Genomic DNA, 16,187 nt, shown 5'->3' on the forward strand with positions numbered 1-16,187 from the left:
ACAGCAATAAGGGTTGGGGTTTCCGGCCCCGTATATTGTACAGTATTTTCGTACACAAAATAAAGAGAGGTCAAAAGCATAAACTAAACAGTTCATAGCGCGCCGTCTCCTGGCGTCGCCCATTTTATAGGGGTGGAGCCGGAAGTGGAGGACAGCTGGGAAGGACCGCAAGGGAGGATGGGAAGGATGACGTCAGGGCAAGATGGCGGGGGAAGGGCGGAAGTACCGACTGCGTCAAACCAGGCCTATGGTGCTGGAAGGTCTCTTTTCTATAAGGAAGCAGAGGGAGAAAGTTAGTACCCGCCATTCCCTGGCGGCGAATGTTTTCCCAGGTGTTCTCGAATCAGTCCGCGCCTCCTAATCGCTCGTCGCGACACGATCCCCCTTAGCCCAGGACCGCCAGGTCGGGCGGACCTAACCGAGAGGTCGTGGAATACGAGAGAGCATCGGCGTTGGCTTGAAGGGTGCCCGCCGATAAGTGACAGTGAACTTATACGGCTGCAAGTCCAGAAACCACCTAGTGACTCGCGGATTCGACTCTTTGTGCAGGGACATCCACTGAAGTGCAGCGTGGTCAGTCACCAGAGCGAATTCGCGACCCAGCAGGTAGTACGGAGGTGGGTCACTGCCCACTTAATGGCCAAGGCCTCCCTCTCCACCGCCGCATACCGGGTCTCCCGGTCCATCAGTTTCCGGCTAAGGTACATCACAGGGTGCTCGACCCCATCGACGCTTTGGCTCAGCACGGCGCCCAGGCCTGTGTCCGCGTCGGTCTGGAGAATAAACGGAGCCCAAAATCGGGCGTCCGTAACACAGGTGCCGGCGTTAGGGCCTTCTTTAGGTCACTGAACGCGTTCTGCCTTGTCGGTCCACACCACGCCGAGGGAGCCCTTTTGTCAGGTTAGTCAAGGTTGCTGCTCTTCCGGAGAAGCGGGGAACAAACCGGCGGTAGTAACCCGCAAGCCCCAAGAAAGCCTGCACCTGTTTCTTGGTATTCGGACGGGCCATTCTAAGATGTCTTTAACTTTGGAGCCCTGTGGCGCACCTGTCCTTGTCCCACGAGGTAGCCTAAATATTTGGCCTCCTTTAATCCAAAAACACTTCCGGGGTTTATGCGGAGGCCGGCTTTAGCCAGTGTTCGGAGGACAGCGGCGACCTGCAATAGATGTTCCTCCCAGGTGCCGGAATAGATGACTACGTCATCCAGGTAGGCGGCACTATAGGACTGATGGGGCTTTAGCACTCTGTCTACCAGACGTTGGAAGGTCGCCGGGGCCCCGTGCAGCCCAAATGGGAGGACCTTGTACTGCCAGTGCCCGCTAGGGGTGCTAAAGGCCGTTTTTCCTTTGCGGATGCCGTTAAAGGAATTTGCCAATACCCTTTGTCATGTCAAGGGTAGTCAAATATCGAGCCGCACTCCAGCCGCCAAGGAGGTCGCCAATGCGGGGCATGGGGTAGGCATCGAACTTGGAGATCTGATTCAGACGCCTAAAGTCGTTACAGAACCTCCAGGAGCCGCCTGGCTTGGAGACGAGGACAATAGGGCTGGACCAGGGACTATGGCTCTCTTCAATTATGTCCATGTCCAACATACGTTTCACCTCCAGTTCGACCTCTGCGCTTTGCCTCCGGAGTCTGTAGGGCCTCTCCCGGACGATTACACCGGGTCCGTGACTATATCGTGGGCAATCAGCGAGGTCCGCCAGGTGACTCGCTCACCACCTCGGGATGGCACGGAGGGTCTGGGCTAACTCCTGCCGCTGCTTGGGGTCAGCTCTTCTCCGAGGTTAAGGGCAGTTGTGCTCGTGAAGAGGGAGAGCGACCTATGGGAGCTGGGAAGCTCCTCTCTATCTCTCCAGGGCTTTAGCAGGTTGACGTGATAGATCCTCTCGCCGGTCGGCGATTGGGCTGTTTCACCAAATAGTCGACGAGCCCTTCCTCTCCTTAACCTCGTAAGGCCCTTGCCAGTGAGCGAGCAGCTTCGAGTGGGAGGTCGGGGCGAGCACCATAACTCGGTCCCCGGCGGAACTCCCTGAGGACGGAGTTGCGGTTGTAACACCGGCCTGCGCTGCTTGCGCACGAGTCACGTGCTCTTTTAGGAGGGGCCTGATCTTTGTGAGTCGGTCGCAGTTGCGCTATGTACTCCAAAATGTTAGAGGAAGGAAGGGCCTCGCCTCCCAGCCTTCTTTAGGATGTCGAGGATTCCCCGGGGTTGTCGACCATATAACAATTCAAATGGGGAGAAGCCAGTAGAGGCCTGGGGTACCTCCCGGTAAGCAAAAAGCACGAGCGGGAGGAGCTGGTCCCAGTTCCTGCCGTCCGCGCTGACTACCTTGCGAAGCATCTGCTTAAGCGTCTGGTTAAAGCGTTCCACCAGCCCGTCAGTTTGCGGGTGATAGACAGACGCTTTCAGGTGCTTTATCTGCAGTAATTTGGCTACCTCCTGAACGTGATCCGATGTAAGGGCGTACCCTGGTCCGTGAGGACCTCCTTGGGTATGCCCACGCGTGGCAAATTAACCAGTTCCCGTGCGATGCTTTTAGTATTAGCGGGCGCGGGGAACCGCCTCTGGGTACCGGGTGGCATAGTCCACCATGACTAGAATATATCTGTGGCCACGGGTTGAGGGCTCCAGGGTCCTACCAAATCGACCCTATTCTTTCAAAGGGTACATCGACTAGGGGTATAGGGACTAGAGGAGCACGGTCCCGTCTGGGAATCTGGCGGGTCTGGCACTCGGACAGGATTGACAGAACGCCGGACCTCCTCATTAATCCCAGGCCAGTAAAACCGGAGTTTAATTCTCTCCAGCGTTTTTCGGCCCGAGGTGGCGCCTAGGAGGTGAGCGTGCCAACTCGCATATCTCCCGCCGGAAGGTGCGCTGAATTAGCAACAACTTCCGCACCTCGCCTCATGGGTAGCCACTTTCGGTACAACAGATCATTTTCGAGGACAAAGAAGGGTTCGCGGTGTGGAACCGTCCGCTGGTGAGCTGTTAGGCAGAACAACGCATTCGGGCAAAGCGCAGGGAATCATCATTCCACTGTTCCCTCTTAAAGGAGGCGGCGTGGACGAAACTGATGGTCCAGGCCGCCGAGAGGGTCTTGTGGCCTGGGCCTGGGAAGAGTTCCCTGGCTAGTCCCTTCCCCGGCGGAGTCTTCCGGGTCAAGGTCCGTGGCCAGGAAAGTCCCCGAAACACCAGCGCCATAGGGCCTGCCCTTGTGCACGGCGTGGAGGCCGCGGGAGGGTTGCCTTTTCCCCTCATCACTAGATCCAACAAGGCCCGGGAGCGCGAATGGCTTACCGCTGATTCTTTTAGACCAGTCTTGTCCCAAAATCACTGGGAAGGGGGTTCGGTAACACAGCGACCGTCATTTGGGTTGGTTCCCCTTCCAGGTGACATAACAGTGAGCGGAGCGATAGGATCTAGTCCCCCCATGCACACAAGTGACCAACAAACGCTGGTTTAACCACTGTTGCGGTAAGACAAAGCGGCGACAATGGTAATGTTGCTGCGGAATCAAACAAAGCTACCACGGCGTGCCCATTTAGCAACACCACTCCCGTGTTGGACTCGCCAAGGGATGCGGCGGGATACAATACCTCTCCGGCGATGTCCAGGTACAGTCCATAGGCTCCGGGCGATGTTGTGGGGCAGGTTGGTAGTAGGTGGCGGTCTCGCCACACTTGAAACAGCGGCGGTCCCGGCTTCTCTCTGGCTCTTGCTGGCGCTTCTGCAGCGCGTCGAGAGGGCTCGGGGGTGGCCGCCCGTCCCTGCCGGTTCCCGCGAGCAGGCTTTTCTGACCCCCCAAGTCGGAGGACCGCCAGCTGACGCTCCAGGGCGTCTAGGAGGCCCGACATGTTTTGGTAGGCGTGTCCCGGACCTGCTGGGCGAGGAACTGGGCATGGCATTGACCAGGCCTTCACAGGCCACCTGCTTGACCACTTTCCGCCCTGGGGTCCCTCTGGCGTAGCCAGCGCCCATCTTGCCCCAGAACTCGAACGCCTGGGCGCGAGCAGGCTTTTCAGGGTCAAAGACCCAGTTCCGCCATTCGGCCGCCTGCTGGCCGGGCTAATGCCGTGGCGGGCCAGTATTTCGGGCTTGAGGAGGTCGTAATTAGCGGCCTCCTCCTCAGGGAGGTCATAATAGGCCCTGGTCCCTTCAGATATGGCGCCAGGATGGGCGCCCACTTTCGGACCGCTGCCACTGTTCGGGTGGCCGTCCTCTCAAACATGCCCAGGTAAGCATCGGCGTCCTCCGAAGGGCCCATCGGGACTAAAGGAGGAGGCGGCTGCCTGGGCGGGTCTGGTCTCGCCCGTTGGGCTTCTACTAACCTGGCCTTCGTGGCCTCCAGCTCCCGGGTGGTGGCGGCTTGCGCCAGCTGCAGCGCCTGGAGCTGGTCATTCATTGCTTGTAGCACAGTGTTGAGGTCCTGTCCCTCCGTCATCTCGGGATCTCTGTATCCTGCCGACTACGCCAATTGTAAAAGGACCGAGGAGACAGCAATAAGGGTTGGGGTTTCCGGCCCCGTATATTGTACAGTATTTTCGTACACAAAATAAAGAGAGGTCAAAAGCATAAACTAAACAGTTCATAACGCGACGCCGTCTCCTGGCGTCGCGCCATTTATAGGGGTGGAGCGGAAGTGGAGGACAGCTGGGAAGGACCGCAAGGGAGGATGGGAAGGATGACGTCAGGGCAAGATGGCGGAGGAAGGGCGGAAGTACCGCACTGCGGTCAAACCAGGACTATGGTGCTGGAAGGTCTCTTTTTCTATAAGGAAGCAGAGGGAGAAAGTTAGTACCCCGCCATTCCCTGGCGGCCAATGTTTTCCCAGGTGTTCTCGAATCAGTCCGCGGCCTCCTAATCGCTCGTGCGTGACAATATATATATATATATGTGTGTGTGTGTGTTTCTATATAAATGCAAATAAATGCATACTAGCACTATTTGATGCTGAGTTCTGGGCAGCACCAAGAAGCATTGATGTTACCTTTAGTAAAAACGCCATTATTAATTCTGTATCAATCTGCAGTTTCTCTGGTACACTAAGAATAAAATAAAGTATGAGCAAACTGCATCTCATGCTAATGACCTGAATGATTATCTTCAGTTACATGTTGAATTTAGTTATGAAGGAATATCAATCTACTGTATAATAAAACATGTCTGCGTATTCAGTCTCTCAGTACAATCTGATTGGTCATTTTGTCTTTGGTGACGTGGAGCAGGAGGAAGTTCGAGTGTGAGATGCACAAGAGGAGAAAATGCACACGTTGAGACAATCTGCTTCAAAGACAGAAATTATAAAAGCAAACAGGAGGCAAGACAGGTGCCTCCAAAGTAATGACAGAATCTCAGAAGCAGGCTTTACAGAAAGGTTTTCGAGAAAGGGAGCATTGGTCAGGAGATCTTCAGACACATGCATATACAGAGGACAGGCACTGAAATTACATATGGAACAAAAGATAGCAAATACTTTTAAATTTTCTATTACCTGTCTTCAAAAGGAGCCACGGCTGATGAAAAGAAAGGACCAACAATATATATTTGTCTTGAATGTCTATTCTAGGATTACTTTTCAGGAGATGAAGATATTTTCTGTCTAGTTTACAGTAAAGATTACATTTACCCAATTTAACTCTAGCCTCCTGACAAACATTACAATTTGCTGTAATTCCCCCAACCCCCTCACTATTTCTGATATTCTTATTTCCACCAGGAGAGGGAGCAAAATCCCAAGAAGAATCAATCTAATCTGAAACAAAATGCTAGTGTTCTTTTGCAGAGACACATCCTCTTAGTGTATTGTGGTTTATTAATGCAAGAATGAGGCTGGAGATCAGTATGTAGTGTTCTTATATCTGCCTGCTATTATCAGGCTGTACTACATTTTGTTGTAGCTGTGATGTTAATTGACCAATTAGCAACATTTTCTAAATCAACAGTTTTAAGCAAGTCCTACGATTATTATATTAACCTGTTACATGTTGTTTGTATAATTTTAAAAAAGCATATAATTTGGTGTCACTAAGTGGGCTTTGAAAGTGTTAAAGGGGGCTGTTTAAGATTTTAATATCAGTTGAGATGGGACTGATTGAATCCACAAGATGGACAGTGGTTCCTGGAATGGTCGGTCTCTAGCACTTCTGACACAGATGCTGATCTACTGTAGTGCTATTCATCAAAGTACTCTTAAGTAGACGTCCTAGAAATCTTGAAATATCTAGTTCCACCTATACCCACGTAATTTGTTTTTGACAGACAGTTTATAAACCAAGTGTTCATATAGCCAGTGGAACACTTCTTTTATTTTTATGGGAAAAGTTGTAATATGTTCCCGACACAGTACAGGATCACTCCAAAATGCTAAAAATAGCCTAAATAATAATATCATAATGCTACTTTGCAATATATTTTCATAAAAATTATGAAGGAATATACGAGGGATATCCAGAAAAAATGGTTACAACAGCTGTTAAAAATCGAAAAATGAATATATTTCAACCAAATTTATAGGGTATGTTCCAAAATATGTTTTTATTTCTCAACATAATCGCCGTCAACTTCGATGCACTTCTTCAGCCTGGGCACCAGCTTTTTTATACCCTCGTCGAATACGCTCCGCTCCACCTCCGAAAGCCACTTCTCCACTGTCTCCTTCACCTCCTCATCGTTGGAAAAACGTTTCCCACCCAAGAATTCTTTCAGTTTGGTTTCCACAAGCTGACGATGGATCTCGGCTGCAGATTCGCGACGCAAAGTGAGGAACTTGATGACCGAACGAATCTCGCATCGGCGGCGGTAGGTGGCGCAAACGGCCTCAGCAGAGGTTGACGAACTCGCTTGCTGTGATGACATTTCACAACTGACTGAAGCGGTCCCGGGCTTATTTTGACCGTTAGGACCCCCCTACACGTAGGTATGCCAACCTTCGAAAAAAAAAATTCCCTGCACCCTCCAGGGCACTTGTAACCACTTTTTCTGGATATCCCTCGTAAATGTAGAAATAATAATAATAATAATATTAAAATCATGCTGTGTTGTTTGGAAAGATGGCATGTATAGCATGCACATGTGGCATAATTTCCTTTCCGATCAGGACAATTGCACTACACAACAGTACTTTAAAAATAATAAAATGATGAACACTACTGCGATAAAAAAGCTAGTCATACCAGACATGTGTAGCAAGAAGTGTTCATGTGGTGGCATTTGGAAGTGTGTTGAAGGTAATAGTAAAAGTCAGCAAGATGAACTTGAATCAACAGACATTGGCAAATTAGCATAGCCTGCAGGTTCAGTTTTTGTTTCTTTCTCGACAACAGCTTCTGTTCCAAAGGGATCAAAAACCTGCTTAATGCAAGTAACACAGCCTTGCAGAAAAACAGGAAGGAAACATTCTTGCTCCCATTCTCCTCAGAATGATGTGTAGTAAACCAGTGAATAAAAGTACTCATAAATACCATATATACTCGCGGATAATCAGGACTTGATTTTATCGTATTATTTCTGGTATTTTATAATGTCAGTCGTATAATTTGAATGCGGAAAACTCACGCTATTGGTCCAAGAGATTATGATATGCTAAACGCCCACTTGAGAGAGTAACCATGGAGCACACTGCTCTTTTTTTTCTATGTGGGTGCGGCAATGTGCTGTATCAGCGCGTGCTCCTAACCTCTCTCTCTCTTGCCTATGTGACCACGCGGTAATACCTGAACTATTCCTTCATACACCATCGTAAGCTGGTTTTAAATTAAACGCTATTGAAGTAGCGAAAGAAATTGGTAACTGCGCTGCTGCAACAAAATTTGATGCATCTGAGAAACTGATGCGAGATTGGAGGTGGCAAGAAAATGTAAAAAAAAAAATAAATTTGAGGGTCGTATTTTAGAACAGACGTATAAGTCAGGGTCTGATTTTAATGATCGATTTTTCGGGTTTCCAGACTCGACTTGTACGTGAGTATATACAGTAAAGGCACAAGAATATGCATGTGTTGTACCACGCTGCACGTTTCTTCTATGTTAAACATATCTGTATATAGTTTAAATCAGGCTATCACATACTTAATTTTAGATAAAATGTTTTCTTGTTTAAAGTTTGTATAATGGGTCATGGCTGTGTGCATACATACAGAACTGCCTGATTTGGTGATGTATGCTCTATAGTTCTTTTCATAAAAACAGCCTATCCCACAAATTTATCAGTACATTTCTGGGTCAAGGGCATTTGTAAACACATTCTGGGGTAGATATCTCATACTGCTACTAGAATACGTTGCTGCAACATACATGGAAGAAAAGACACAAAAATGTCAAGATAACCACACACAAGTTGTGCAGACATTAATGCAAACGTACCAAATGTATGAGACTAGTAGGATAGAAGATTACACTTAAGTCTACAGTACAACTAGTCTTATATATTTTCCCAAACAAGTGTGTGGGAATTTGTTTGTTATCTTACCAAGTTATTTGTAAAATGTCTACATGCAGATCATTAGACCAGGTATACAGCTGCTTTGTGGGCTTCACATCCACTTCCACCTTAGTAAATGGAATAATTATCTCAACCCCAATAAGTGCATTGAAACAATAAAGAAATAGACAGCAGAAGGTGCTAATCTCATGGAGGCTAGGGTTTAAGTAACTTTCAGAAACAGTAAAAGAGTTCTTCAAACCTTGTGTGCTTCATATTTGACTATTTGATTTTTTTTCAGTTTCTCAACGTTATATTTAGGTAGTTAAAGTGTCTTTAAGTACATTATGCTAAAAATGTATTTTTCTGAGACACAATAGTAATAGTCATGAAGCAGTTGATCATTGTTTGTTGCTAGTCTGTTTTCTTTTAGAATATAGGAACAAAAACAATTTATGACTTATGTGGCTGCTGAAGTTTCACTACAACTACAGATATCCATACCTCTAGAGCTATCATAAGTATGCACTATACAGGGTGGTCCATATCTAATTATGCAGATCCAGATCGTCTGAATGACTTTGATTTATGCGGGGATGATTCCAGTTTGGCGCAAAGACGATTCTTCATGTCATCAGTTCGCACACTTCTCGATGGTCCGGGATTTTTCGGGTGACTTTCTGCGTAATAAACTTAATAAGTTATAGCGTAATGAAAATTGCATAATTAGATCTGGACCATCCTATACATACCAATATATTGTATTTTTTTGTGAAATAATAGTGAAATGAGTAAATCCAGCACATTTTTGTGATTTATAAACTAGGGTCTTCTTAATTTTTGCAGTGTGAACTGGGGACATAGCTAAGATAACCTTGAACCCAATAGTGTTAAAAACAGAACTCCTTGTACTGGTGTTGGTTGCCAAAAAGTTTAGGTAGATAAGGTATAAAAACTGATAAGAAAACACGTGGTGATGTGATACTGTATAAAGAAATCTCCAAAGAACGGCAGATTTTAAGATAGATTATTGTTTCTCGAGAATGGGAAATTAAGTCTATAGGGTAGTCACTTACATAACAGATAAACAACACTATGTCAGGGCACATACAACTCGAATACTTTTAAAAAATGAAACTACAAAGGAACAAGAAAAGAGTAACAAACAGATTTGCAGGGTTTCAGTGCCAAACGAAGGTTGTGACTGCAGAACTGAGACACTGGACTCTTGTGGAGGCAACAAGTCATGTGGCGAGGAGAAGCAGGCTGAGGTGCTTAAAATGCGAGAAGAAAAGCTTAGGGAATGGCTGGATGATGATTATGTGGACAGTGAAGGAGATAGTGGAGATAAGCAAAGCATGCACTGACACAGCCATTTATTGGAAAACATAACTCTTCACAAATACATCACTTTCTGTGCATGGAAAGTAACGTGATAAAAGACAAGAGATGAACTGTGACACATCACATGCCTGTAATGCATAGATTAAACACATACAAAATCTCTCATGATTACTTAGCAACACTTTAAACACACTTGTTATTTTACTTTACCAAACCCTGTCCCATCCTCCAGCCAACTGCTCCGCTATGTACTTTTCTGGTTCTTGAGCGCAAAAGACATAATATCAGTGTTCATCTATGTTTTATATAGGTTTCACAAATGAAATTACTGAATGTACTAAATGTTGCATTGTAATGATCTTTAAAATCCTTGGTGTTAACCCTGGGTGTGACTTGGGTTTGGAATTCTACATTATCACAGTTAAGCCTAAGTTAAACTTGAGGTGAGTGTAATGATCCACTTAACAGCTTTAAGCCTGAAACTCCATCTTGTGAATGAAATAACATTATGCAGCAAAAAAGATTGAATTCTATGCATTCTGCCACGTTGCAGTATAGCCATGGTAACTCATCCAGTTTTCATGAGTAGGGCAGAGCCTTCAACCAGAAGCACAATGGCAAATAAAAAGTTGTAAGGGTAGTTTTAGGACAAATTGAACCTGAACCATTGCTCGAATAGTGATAGTGATGACAATATGAATTGGTCACAAATGTTGAAATGGATAGTGAAACTGATGCATACAGTACTGTACAACTGAACCACACTGATATGCCTGGTGACTTCATTTGCATAAAGCTTCACTGTGGTATGACAATAGTTTGCATGGAAAAAAGGTCAAACACTTACAATCAAGTGCAAGGACAAGAAAGACTTTAGGCCCCCTTCAGCACCTTTCACAATGCAGCAAGTGCCAAAGGTTATGTCAGGGGAAATATTAGTCACTAAGCTTTGTGCTGTAGTAGCTTATAATAACACAATGGGCATATCGATCATGCAGATTGAAGACTGATATTCTACCATTTAACGAGCAAGCAACAGAAAAATATAAGTATACAATGAAACATGCTTGTACTTTCTCAATTGCAACGTCTGACTGTGTGTTGATAACTCTTTCAAAAAATATCACACAAAGGACATGTACTAAGTCTGCATCAGTACAGCAGTGGATACTAACCATACTTTTCCTACTGTATTGTATGTTGATGTTTTGTTTTGGTATTTACATGTTTCTGTAACACGTAATAATATTTTTTTTCTTGTTGAAAAAAGTTCAATGATTTTGGATCATTTTTCTGGGGGTAAACATAATGCTAAGGAGGCTACATATTTCCTCCTCATATTTTTTAATCGACAAACCCTTTCAGTAAAAATTACGCTACTAAATAAAAATTTATATACAGCAAAATTTTGAAACAAATCACAAAAAGCATTGGTGATAGAATTAAAAAGAGGCAGATCAAGTGTGTGGAGCAGCTCAGTTTGATGGGTTTGCAGAGCAAGGTGCCAGTCGAGTACTGTAACATAATCTAGTGGTCAAAGAATAACATATGATTGAAATATATGGGATTTTCCCCTTTTACAGATTCAACAAAAATAAAACACATGTAACCTTACTACTTAAATTTCATTATGACTTTCTCTTAGGTATTATGTGTCAGGCAAGCAGCCTCCAAAAGACATGAGTTGGATTAGCTTTCCTGAAACGGAAAATGTTCTTTAAAACAGCCATTTTAAAAGCTGTTATGCCATTTTTCCCATTTTCCTTTTTATTATTTTTTCCCATTAAGTTTAGTAAGGAAAGGAAACCAGTTCATGTTTTGCTATGATGAATGCTTGATGATTTTAATATAAACAAGATCAACAGCAAAAGATTTGTAGGGTGCTGAAGAAGTGTTTAAAATCTGTTTTTAGTATGTCCATAAGCTAAAAAGTAGAGCAGTGCAGTAGAAAAATCTGTACATTTCATAAATAATGATCAAGCTATCAATTACAAATAATAAAAGCGGAAGTAATGTGTAAAATGAACACAAAAAATGAAGTACTGCAGTTTGGTGTCTGGAGTAACACAATGTTGAAGTTAGTGTTCTTTTACAATCAAATGTCATTGTTTGCCTTCGAATAACAATTTTCTCATAGAAAAGAGTAATGTTTGATCTGACAGATCTGTTCTCTGTTAATGTTTAGCCATCCTTGAATTTTAATGAAAAATATTATATTGTCTGCGGTGGGCTGGTGCCCTGCCCAGGGTTTGTTTCCTGCCTTGCGTCCTGTGCTGGCTGGCATTGGCTCCAGCACACCCCCGTGACCCTGTAGTTAGGATATAGCAGGTTGGATAATGACTAACTGACAGACTGACATTATATTGTAAAGGTTTCTGGTACACATACACACTCACAGTATATAATGCAAAGGACCACATTTTGTTTTGAGGGCTCACGACCAAATCTAACCACATTTACATGGATTTATGCATAACAATATGGACATAAAGAAGATTATTTGATTTTTCCTACTAATTAAAACCGTAAGTAAACAAGTATAAATAAAATGTGATATTATGGTAACTCCAGGACCACTACAGATAACCTGTCTTTTGCATGTAAATATGTCTTGCAACTCAGAGTGCTAAACCTATGAGGAATACAGTAAGCGCTAAAAGCTGGACCATCATGCCAACCATATAAAGGAAATGTAAACCAAAAAACTGCATACATGGCAATGCTATTCTGCCTTGCTAGTTATAATGTGCATAAGACTAATACCATCAAAAACCCTGGCTGTGACCAAATATAATTTAACTGCAATAATACATAAATGTATTAAGCAAACTGGTCATTAAAAAGACAAATTAAGATCCAAAAAAACATGAAACATACAAAATGCATCATTCCAAAATATAAAAATTTAAAAAGTCAAAACACTAAAATCTAAATAAAAAAAAAACACAAAATGCATAGTTAAGAACAAAACAGAAACAAGCTCATGATTACCAAATTCAAAATCCAGACTAGTAATAACAAAGCAAAAATTTATTAAATCCACAAAAGCCTACAGTAATCCCTCACTATATCGTGCTTCGACTTTCACGGCTTCACTCTATCGCAGATTTTATACGTAAGCATATCTAAATATATAACGCAGATTTTTCGCTGCTTCGCAGGTTTCTGCGGACAATGGGTCTTTTTACTTCTGGTACATGCTTCCTCAGTTGGTTTGCCCAGTTGATTTCATACAAGGGATGCTATTGGCGGATGGCTGAGAAGCTACCCAATCAGAGCACGCAGTTAAGTTCCTGTGTGCTGATTGGCTCAGTAACAGAGCGCCAAATTCGATTCTGCTGCGTTAACCAGGAAGTCTTGTCTCGCTCATTTAGCATCAATGTGTTTCGCTATGTAAAGAGTTAACTTTTGTGCTCTTTTGTGTTTATAGTCAAGACCTTTGTTATGCCTCCAAAACGATCTGCTCCTGCTACTGCTTCAGGGGCCGTGCCCAGGCGCCAATGGAAGATGCTAACGATTTCCGAAAAAGTAAAAGTTTTGCATATGTTGAATGAAGGGAACAGCTACACTGCTGCAGGATGCCATTACGGCATCAATGAGTCCACGATTCTTTTTATTTAAAAAGGAGGAAAAGAATACGGCCACAGTGTCCTTTAACCAGGGCGCAAAACGAGTTGTAAGTGGATGTAATAAGGTGGTAGTCCGGATGGAATCTACTTTAGGGGTTTGGATTGAAGACTGCCAGAAGAAGAACAACAGCAGTGCTACACAATTGCCTGAAGAGGCTCCTTTAGAAGAGCTGTAACGCTCTCCTTTGTTGCGCAGAAAAACGAAACTCATCGTTATCGGACAAGTCGTCATGTTATTGTTGGTGAGTAACCATAATTAGTTTTCTACGTACAGTACTTATTAAATGTACATACATTTAGTGTCACTACACACATTTTACTGTATACAATTTTTCTTGCATTGCAGGTATTTATTGCTGGTGGCCTGTCTGTCGTAATGGCTGTAACATATGTGATATCGGAGACGCTCGATATCTTTAAAATAATATTTAGGTTTTACTGTATATAAACAGTGTGTTTACATACATCATTTCAACGAATCTTACCTAATATCTAAGAGAAAACAAAGGGTTTATGCTGTATAACTGTGCGGGAAATGTTTATAATAGTGTGGGAGAGTTTATAAGGGCTTAAAATATATAAAAATAATCATATGAACATATGGTTTTTACTTTGCGGATTTTCACCTTTCGCGGGGTTCTGGAAGCAACCCACGCGATCGAGAAGGGATTACTGTAATCTGATTATCAAAATATCACTTTAGACTCCATCAAGTGAAAGGCAGAAGTAAACAGAAGTAGGAAACTAACTACTGACAGAATGCAGTGACAGAAAGAACACCACATAGTCCCTGAGTGCCAGTAAAAAAACTACTAAATAAAAAAACTTAAAAATAAAAATTAACAGAAGACACAAGGGATGAAATAATCTAATAAAAAGAATTCTAAAAATAATGAATAACAAAATGACTAACAGAAATAAAACATACAGCTACTTATCAGCCCCTTCTACTGACTCATCTTCCACAAATCCCTTAAGGTACTATGGCTACATTTGTAAAAAAATATGGAACCAATTGTTCTATACTGTTTCCATCAAGTACCTGAGGATGGTACTAACTCTGTGGCTGAAAAGTATAGCCACAGGAACTGAGTCTTATACAGTAAAGAAAACGGCATGATATATTGCATGACTGAACGTGAGTGGAATAGCTATATTAGTTATATGGAGATATCTGGCACCAGCAGTCTTCTTGGGATATTAATATATTTAAATGAAAAGAACAAAATGGTGATTAAAAATTTCCACTGTCAGAATAAACATCAAATGGTATGTTTTTTTTTCTTAGTATTAATTGTTAATCCTGAGAAAAACTACACTTGAAACAAAGAAAACTATCCAAAGATTTTTTTAATACTGTATTGGGATTCTGATAGTATGTGAGTTATTTTATTTTCCTTCCATGTATACATACATCTCTATATATGGAATGTGTACAGTGTGGCATAAAGGACTTGCTTAATCCTGTTTTATCTGCTCAATAAATCGGTCTGTTTTTTTGAAGTATTAAATAGAAATGATATGCATTCAGTTCACTGTAGCAGATGTGAAGACTGCCTTCTTTATTAAAATCGTAAAAGTAACAAAATTTCTAAGTTTACACTCCCTGCTGGTCTGCTCATTAACAGAGTTTGACTGAGAATATGATTTGCAGATGATGCATTTTACTTGTTTTCTTTATAAATGCTGCGTTGACAGTTTGTTCTGAATGGAACAAAAGAGTGCTGACTGTCCTGACCAAATCAATGAATACAGCCAGGCAGGAAACAAAAGAGGCCTTGTGTATTTATGAGAGGTGACTTTCAGTTTTCAGTGGAAAGGGTGGCAATTGTGCAACATCTTCAATAAATTTACTGATTTAGTTTCAATCATGTTATTTTGAAGTCAGTAAAGGCATTTGGGGTTTCTCCAGTTGGTACCAAAACATACAAAGATTAATTTGCCGTCTAGTTAGAAAACTGGAAATATTTTTCTGTGTGTAATAATAATGTGATAAACAGTCATTCGTATGATGTTTTCAACAGCATTTACTAAATGGGAAATATTATTTGCTTATTTTGTTAATTTCTTTCTTTGACTCTCAAACTCAAATGCACACATGGTTTGAGAATGGTAAAGATCTGCCAATATATGTCCATGAAAGAGTGGAACATTTTAGCATTATAAACAGATGTAAAGGCTACTAATGGCTCTATAGTATGTGCTCAACATAAGGAAAGCACCAACAGAGGACAATGTGGCCAATTGCAGAGCAGTAAATCTATTCATTTCATTTAGGGTTGAGGATGTATGTTTGCCAAGAACATTATTTAAGTAATGGGATCTGTAGCAATAGTAGGAAGCAGGTGGAGGAGACCCTGGAGAGGTGGAGATATACTCTAGAGAGGAGAGGAATGAAGGTCAGTAGGAAACAAGACAGAATAATGTGTGTGAATTAGAGGGAGGTCAGTGGAATGGTGAGGATGCAGGGAGTACAGTTGGCGAAGGTGGATGAATTTAAATACTTGGGATCAACAGTACAGAGTAATGGGGATTGTGGAAGAGAAGTGAAAAAGAGAGTGCAGGCAGGGTGGAATGGGTGGAGAAGAGTGTCAGGAGTAATTTGTGACAGACAGGTATCAGCAACAGTGAAGGGGAAGGTCTACAGGACAGTAGTGAGACCAGCTATGTTATATGTGTTAGAGACGGTGGCACTGATCAGAAAGCAGGAGACAGAGCTAGAGGTAGCAGAGTTAAAGATGCTAAGATTTGCACTGGGTGTGACGAGGATGGATAGGATTAGAAATGAG

At 43.0% G+C, this 16,187-nt stretch overlaps 1 protein-coding gene across 1 annotated transcript in view; it reads left to right on the plus strand.

Moving 5' to 3' along the window:
• The window catches only part of wdfy2 (WD repeat and FYVE domain containing 2), a 95,923-nt gene that overhangs the window by 58,083 nt on the left and 21,653 nt on the right, over window positions 1–16,187 (plus strand). The window lies entirely within an intron of this gene.

This window comes from Polypterus senegalus, chromosome 2 (genome assembly GCF_016835505.1).
Source record: "Polypterus senegalus isolate Bchr_013 chromosome 2, ASM1683550v1, whole genome shotgun sequence".
NCBI classification, from domain to species: Eukaryota; Metazoa; Chordata; class Cladistia; order Polypteriformes; family Polypteridae; genus Polypterus; species Polypterus senegalus.